The sequence below is a fragment of the Camarhynchus parvulus genome, chromosome 7 (assembly GCF_901933205.1).
Source record: "Camarhynchus parvulus chromosome 7, STF_HiC, whole genome shotgun sequence".
Taxonomy (NCBI): Eukaryota; Metazoa; Chordata; class Aves; order Passeriformes; family Thraupidae; genus Camarhynchus; species Camarhynchus parvulus.
Window position 1 is genome coordinate 37,844,998 of NC_044577.1, and position 8,141 is coordinate 37,853,138.

Below are 8,141 nucleotides of genomic sequence, written 5' to 3' on the forward strand. Positions count from 1 at the left end.
CCCTCATTCTGGGAAATGAGACCGGGTGCACAAGCTTCATTTTCTTTGCAACTCTGATATTCTACGTCTTGCATAGGAACAAAAAGTAGCAACAAAGACCTTAACAATTGCAGTTCAAGCTGGGAGGGACTGTTCTACTTGAATTCAATGACACCACTAATGGCTTCTTAGCAGCTTCGTGAAATCAAGCAGCTGTCAAATCGATGCATCAGAAGGAACAGTTATGCACTCCCAGAAGAAAAAAGCAACACATCAGGATGTTTTGCAAAACATCTGCTCCCTTACAATGCAGTTCTACAATAAACGTGCAAACAAAGAAAACATTAAAAAGGGCAACAGGACCTATAGGAAAGGCTTCTATTACCTTCTTATTTGCATTTTAAGTGTCTCCCAAAAAAGACCAAAAAAGTCTAGTAGAACTTTCTTCTTAACATAAGGTCAACATAAAGATTAAACAAATATACTACAGCGATCAAACCAATGCTCTTTCCCTCCATGATATAAAGATATTCTTAGTTTACCTTTTGAAAATGCAAAACATTTTATTACATGTTCAAGAAAATCAAGAATTTTTCACCAAAAGGTATGAAGTAGGCATTTAGTTTTTTTCCCCTCTCACACCACTCAAAAAATTTTACAATGGCATTGACAACCTACAAGAATCTTAAAAACAATTACCTTTTTGTGGGAACACAGACCTGTAAGGAACCCAGCACAGTGGAATTTAGTTTGAGAAAATAGTTTGGATGAAAAATACCAGTATGTCACGGTTTAGTACTGGTAACCTCCAATTCAGTGCTCCCACTGAAACCATGCGCTGCTCATTCGCTCCCTCCCCTTCTTCAGTATGGAGAGGAGAATTGGAGGCACAAAAGGTAAAGGTCTCGGATTGAGATAAGAACAATTTACCGGAAACAGCAATGAGACAAGAAAACGAATAGTAATAACAACAATACCAATGACAGAGACTACAAAAAAGCGTCCAAAGATTCACACGGAAACAACAATACCCTAGTTTCACTTGGAAGAAAGTCCTTCTCTCCCCAAGAGGAACAGAGTGCCTTGCCTGCCCTTCCCACCCCCAGCGAACAGAGGTAAGGTGGTCAGAACTACTGGGTGCTGGCCATGCCCCTCCTGGCTGCTGCAAAAATGAACCCTGTCCTGGCTGGAACTAGAACACGGTATCACAATTCCAATTTATTTTCAATACAGAATAGTCACAAAACCTTATACTGTGCCATTCAGAACAGACTTTGGATCAGGAATGAAAAGGAAACAATACCTGATCCTCTAAAGAATTTTTTTTACTTTCCAGAGAGTTCTGTTTATGAACAACTTCATCACAACCTGATATGGATACTCCCATCGCTTGCAGGAATTGGTAGACCCTATGATTAAAGCAGCATCACCTGCCTGAAGTGAACATAGAATTTCTTGAATACTGAAGATTCCTTAACGATTCCTACTCCCTTCTCTACATATACTTTACAAAAATTACCTTGGCTACCATTTTCTTAACATTATGCAGTTTACTGATTTTGCAGCATTTTGACAAAAATTGTATGTGGTTTATTATGAGATGTCAAAGCTATACTGCCATTTTCAGAAACTACTTATCCTCTGTTGCTCACCATTTATAACCAATCCAATCTTCTAGACCTTCACTGCACTTATAATTTAGAATCACCTGCTGCACATGCTTTCCACTGTTTAAACATTTTCATTTACTCAGCATTCACACATACAGGAAATAGCAAATCCAACCACACTTTCTGATGCATTTAGGAAAGAAAAATAAAGTAAGCATCTGACATTTGTTCTAATATAACCTTAAAGCTACTTTAAGTACAGCATTCAATACTGACTTGGATAGAAAGTCCTGATGTACAAACAGCTATTCCTATTACTTGGTATGTTAACTGTTGTCAGTATTTTCCCCAATCCTGAAGACTAAGAAAATGTGAATTAAATACAAGTAGTTCCATGTTCTCCATAGTGTGACTTTAAACATGGAGCTAGTCAAACAAGCATAGAAAAATGGATGAAAAAACAAAAATTTATCTACAACAATTACTCCTTACCAATTACATGTTTCACTAAGTCATGTGACCAGAAAAACTTTCATAAGATCAAAAAAAGGGCAATTGAGAACCAAATTAACACACTGAACAATACCTTTTATTGTTCTCCCTTTCACAACAGCTGATGCAAAACTTGTAGTCAGAAGAGATTTGTTGTTGGGTTTTGGGTAAGGAGTTGTTGTAGGGTTGGTTCTTCAATGTGTTAAGTATAGTTACTAGGTTTAGCCACGCACATTATACAGTACCTGGAACATAACCCGAACTACATGTAATATTTATAGGTACTTTCCAGATGGAACCTTTTAATAATGTACCTTAATAAGTTCGTTGCTTCCAAACAGACCTCCAAGTCTGTAATTTAAAAATGGAGGTCTGTTTACCCATGTTCCTCATGCCAAGAAGACTCTGTTTATTTCTCAGGGAAGATTCTGTACCAAGTGTTTCATGTAAACTTCACATCAGATTCATACTTTCCATAAACAAAACCAATGCAGATCTCCAGATAATTTGTTATTTAACATAGTAACTTCAGAACGTTTTTTTTAAATAACCCAACAGTTAAGCATTGCACATTAAATACTAAGGCCAGGGCAGAAAAAAAAATAAAAGGGGCAGAGGGGGCACAATTCTTTTCCTGATATGAAACTAGGCACCAGATAAAGAAGCGTATTCTCAGTGTCCCCTGTACGTGCGCGCACGACTAGGAACCTTTCTCTTTAAAGTGCGGTTCACAACACGTTAAATCAGGGATTCCAGGGGAAAGCACAGAGTCTTGGACAAAAATCCCCTTAAACTTTACATGACGTCACTATCTGTCCCTGTAACATTCCCTAAACTTTAATGCTTATCCAGAAGTGCTTTCAGGTTTTCTACTCAGTCCCTCCTAAAAGAGACGGTCAGACTTTGAAATAAAAATTTGCCCAAGATGGCGAAAGGCTTGTTGTTTAGAGGGCAGAAAAATGGAGGATATTGTAATATACACAAAGGGATAAATTTCAACAACTCGCCCAGCGCTGCAGCTGCTTGTTTCTCTTCACAAGGCCGGGACACGCACAAAGCCGCGGACAGAGGGGCCGCCCGCTCCCGGCCCGCGCCGCGCCCCGCGGAACGGAGGGAGGGAGGGAGGGAGGGAGCGCCTACTCACCGCGCGCGGGAGCGGGGGTTGCGCGGGGCCGAGGGCCGCCCGCGCAGGGGCATCGCCCGCTCCGGCCGCTGCCCCGCGGCCGCTCCGCGCGGCCCCGCCTCGCGCCCGCCCTGACAGCCCCGACCGAGGGGAGCGGAGCAGCGCCCGCCGCCAAGAAGGGAACAGGGCGGGAGGGCCTCCGGGAGCGGAGCGTACCACACAGCGCCACACAAAAGAGCCGCCCGGTGGCCGCTAGAAGCCGCCGCGCCGCCCCGGAGGCTGCGGGCGTCCGTCGGCAGAGACGTGACCGGCACCGCCCGGCCAAGGCACGGGCGTGCGGCCATGAGCAAAGTTTAAAATTGCCCGGAACACGGCCGTCCCGTCTGCAGACACCCCGGCCCCGGCCCTTCCGCGGGACTCACCTCCACGCAGCCACTCCGCCTCCCGCCCGCAGCCCTGCCCGGGCAGGGCCCCGCAGCGGGACTCGCTCTCGGCCCACACAACAAAGGGGCGATACGCACCGACAGGGACGCGGCCGGCGAGGCGGGCGCTACTCGGGTTGGGGAGCCCTGGCGCGGTAGAACACCATCCTACTGCAGCCGCTCACCTGGGGGAAGCTCCGCCGCTCGGTGCGCGGGGCGCGCGGCTCTCACTCTCCCGCTCTCTCCCCTGCGCTGTGCGGGCGGCGCGCGCCGGGCCGGCCCTTCCCGGCGCTCCCCGGAGCCGGGCGGGGGGCGCGCGCGGGCGGCGGCGCGCACGGCGGCCGCCCCCAGCCGGCGGGACCCTGGAGGGGGTCGCGGACCCCGCGCCCCCGGTGACGTCACCGCCGGCGCTCCCCCCGAGGGCTGGCGGCGTGGCCGGGCCGGGCCGCGGGATCGCGGATCGCGCTGCGGGACCTGCGCCCGCCCTCGGGCTGGGAAAAGTTCTGAACCACGGTCTTCACACAGCGACCGAAAGTTCCGGTCCACCCTGGGTCATTTTTTAATGGTGACTTTATCGGTCGGGGGAGAAACCAAGTTGCCCACCTTAAGAACCTACAGATTAAGTTCAGGTTTAAAAAAAAAATTATAAATCAACAATAGAATCTGTGGTGTAAACGACTGACGTCTACGAAAAAAAAAAAAAAGGTGATCCACTTCTAAAAGGAGACATTTTAAAGAAGCAACGTTCAACTTTTGAGTTCCTGAAGTACTCGATGGAGAAAGAAAGCAACAAGGGTGGCAGAATGAACTTAAAATCAAGGGGAAGTATTAACACTCACCATCTATTGACACAAGAATTAAAATTAAAAATACATCTTTTAAATACAAATCATCTCGCCTTGCCTGAAACAGCCCATAGAGGTTGTTTGTGGAAAATTAAAAGCTGTGCTTCCCTACACCAACCCTTCACACTACACACATGGTATCCTCCTTTTTTTTTTTCTTCCTTCTTTGGCATAGTCTCAAACTCAAGCAGGGTTAAAGTACACTGCTAGAGCCCAAGGACTGCTCCCTACGAACCATAACTATAACACCATCAAGTTAAACCACAGTGCAATTAAGAAAATCTAACTGATTTCAGTATGAGTTGGTAAAAACATACTTGCAGAATTCAAGAATATGTACAGCTTGTTAACCTTATTAAATACTACATATAACCATTTTAAAAATCAACAATATTTCTAAATAAAGTCGATCTATGCATAAAGAAATATGCACATGTAGAAAGATGCCATTGTCTTCTGTTTTCTCTTCAGCCACTGGCTGCGATTTTAATTGTGCTGGAGGATCTTCATTAGTATTAACACATGGGGAGATTTCACAAAGCTGCTTCATTAGGGGAAGAAAAAAAAAAGCCTGGCAGACTAGCTCTTTTTGCATGCAACGAGAATGTCAGCCTTACCTCGGTCATTTGTAACATAATAAGTGCAAGCACAATGATTGCAGTGCGGGAGCATTGGGGGAAGGGCAAAAACACTGCCGAACACGGATATGAGGAAAAAAAAGCTTCTCATTACAGAGTAAAATTTATGCTAAAAATTAGTGAACATGATGTCTTGTGAGACTCATGCTAAATACATTAATGTGCTGATATGTTTTTAATTATTATTTTTGTACCAGGCTATTTCATTCCAAGGATTCACATCCAGCAGCAAAGGTTTCCTAGCATTTATTGATTTTTTTTTTTGTCCACCACATTCCCGGAATACAGATTTTAATCATTTCACTACACCACACTTAGTAATTTCATTAAAAAATGGAAGCTTCCATCCCCAGAAAGGCATTTAATTTCAATGACACACAATTTCTTTTAGCAGCAAACTGTCTCAACAGTAAAAGCTGGCCTAAGGTTCAAATGCATAATTTAGTCCAAAATTCTCCATGCTCTGCATTCCTTTGAAGCTATAATTTGACTAACTACCTAATAACTGTAATAAGGACAATGATTTCCTTATAATATACTATTAACCCACATTTAATTAACTCAGAGGCTGAGCTCTGTACATGTTTGATTGGGTCAATACCTCTCTAACCTCAAAACTTACTAATAATGGTCTAAAAACCAGTGTGGGGTAAGAACTAGTACAGATACAATAAACAGCTGCTTTGCTCACAATGTTATCCATCAAAAGCTCACACATTTTGCAATACAACAACACTGTCAGTCATGAGATTACAGAGTTTTGAAAGGGGGAACAAACAATGGATTTAGATAATTTACTATCAAATCTACCGGATGTTTGGTGCATATTTAATATTGCTGCTTGTAACATTTAAAAGAAATTCTAGTAATAATAGAAATTGTATTATTACAACCTCTCTAAATAACCTTGTAAATATATATTTTTTTGTCGTTACTAAGAGGAATTATAGTATCTTGTGACAAATAAAAATATGTGCATGTTTGGACAATGTTATGTAATCTTTATTTTCTGTAATGCTCAGCAGGACAGAATTTAATCTGTGAGCACAGAACAACAGGTCCCAACACATATTTCTCTTCACAAAGTTCAGTCAACTATCCAAATTTACACCACTGGGTTATATTTATCATCAAAATATGAAAAATATCTTTATCATTGTGCTGAATATTAATTTGGTTTTTGGTCAACTATTTAATGTAGTCTTAGGTAGCTATATAATATTTTATAGTCTACACCAGAATATGTTTTAAAAGTTACAGTTTTTCCACTAGTCACAAACAAATCAGTTTTACTACTGCAAAACGTACTAAGGTTTCAAAAAAAAGATACTAGAATTCCTTTGTTTTAATATGCTTATTCAACAGAAGCTGTTGCTAGTGGACATTACTGATGCATTTAAAGTAATTAACTATTACATCAGAAAGGTCCCTAGCTTTCAAATTTGGCTGTTCTCCCTCAGGCAGTATGAAAGATGGAATTCTCAATTTTAAAAAATGCAAATTCAACCTGCAGCACATATACTACAAAAACAGGATTATTTTTTTCTTTTGCTTCCTTTTCATGATGAATTAATTACGAATGCAGGTAGCCTTTGCATTTTCAAGCTTCCAGTGTAAATACCATAAAAAAAAATACACCGTGCCAGAGTTTTGTAATTCCTTTAGTATTTTCTGCTATTCTTTTTGACCCTATGATGATATTTTTTTTAACTAGCTGCACGCATCAATGCATTCCTAATCTTAACTGCTGAATCAGGAGAAAAAAGAATAAAATAAGCACTGTATTTACAGACATGTAATCTCACATTTGAATAATTACACTGATGTCACAAGGGCCATTTACATGCCATGCATAAATGTCTGGAAGGTCAAATCCAAAATTCCTGTGGGAACACAGAGGTAGAGTTCACTGTAATGATCTCTCCAGAGGCACAGACAGTTCAAAAGGTTTCTCTCCTGCACCACTATGCACAGGCCAGCAGCACAGGTTTACAGCCCTTCATTTGTAGCAATCCAGATGTTTGTGAGGCTACACTAAAGGTAAAACTCACATAACATTTCCAAACTCTGATCTCGTAACAGCATCTGTTCTAGACAGACCTTCTTATACACCTAAACAAACAAAATGTCTTTGGAAGTATTTTAAAGGGAGATGCAGTATTCACTAAGGACTAGAAACTATATTATAAAATTCTGTTAACAGGTGTCCTGTGCACTGTTTGCGAAGCATGCATTTTATTATCATAAAATATATTAAAACTGATTGGCCATACTGTAAGGACCAGCAGGAAGTTACTATCAATCAAAAATAACATTTTTACAAGGCTAGTAGGGCTAGTCCATCCCAATGAAGGGTTGAAGTAGTTAGCATTAAATGAATACTATTAATAAAAAAATTAAACGGTAGATTTAAAAAAAAAATGAATACATCATTCAATTGTGATGTGCAATTTGTTTTTAAAGCATTACATTCAAAAATATTGCAAAGCCTTTTTGCTGAATTTGCTCTGTGTTTAGGAGGTTTATTGTCATCACAGATACTTGTAAACATTTGCAGAGGTTATGCTACCACTCTCTGACAGCTATTTAAACAATTTAGCATGTCTAAGTATCCCTGGCTTTATGCTCTTATACACGTGCTTTTATTATGCTGTCCAGGAGTGGTCAAATGAGTATCTACTTCACTACAATGAATGAGGGTCAAAGTACTAAAGGCCTAGGAACCTTTAAAAACATAAATAAGTTTATAAAAAGTATAAAACTAATTTAATAGTTTTGCAACTGGATCAATATGTTCACCACTAAGTTGCTTTCATTAAGAAATGCTGTGTAATTGTTGAAAATCAGTATGAAGGGAAATTTTGTTTTGAAGTTGTGCAGAGGTGCTGAACTAAATTAATCTACAGAGCAGTCATAAATGGTGTGCAGAAAACACAGATTTGAAGTACCAAAATAAGAACTTCTGAAGGATGGAAAAGAATCTAGACTGCAAGAATCTAGACTTCACACATTCTATAAAAGCCTAGAAATCT

General features: G+C 41.2%; 1 protein-coding gene across 14 annotated transcripts in view; it reads right to left on the reverse strand.

The window, feature by feature from the left end:
* The window catches only part of BAZ2B (bromodomain adjacent to zinc finger domain 2B), a 109,875-nt gene extending 105,944 nt beyond the window's left edge, over positions 1-3,931 (reverse strand). For 13 of the 14 annotated variants that reach the window (XM_030952169.1, XM_030952159.1, XM_030952166.1 and 10 more), the window contains exon 1: positions 3,812-3,931. The gene's annotated coding sequence lies outside the window, so the exon portion shown is untranslated. Of the gene's footprint in view, positions 1-3,725 lie in introns of all 14 variants that reach the window. The other variant, XM_030952154.1, reaches the window with a different exon arrangement.
* Between the last annotated feature and the right edge of the window lie 4,210 nt (positions 3,932-8,141).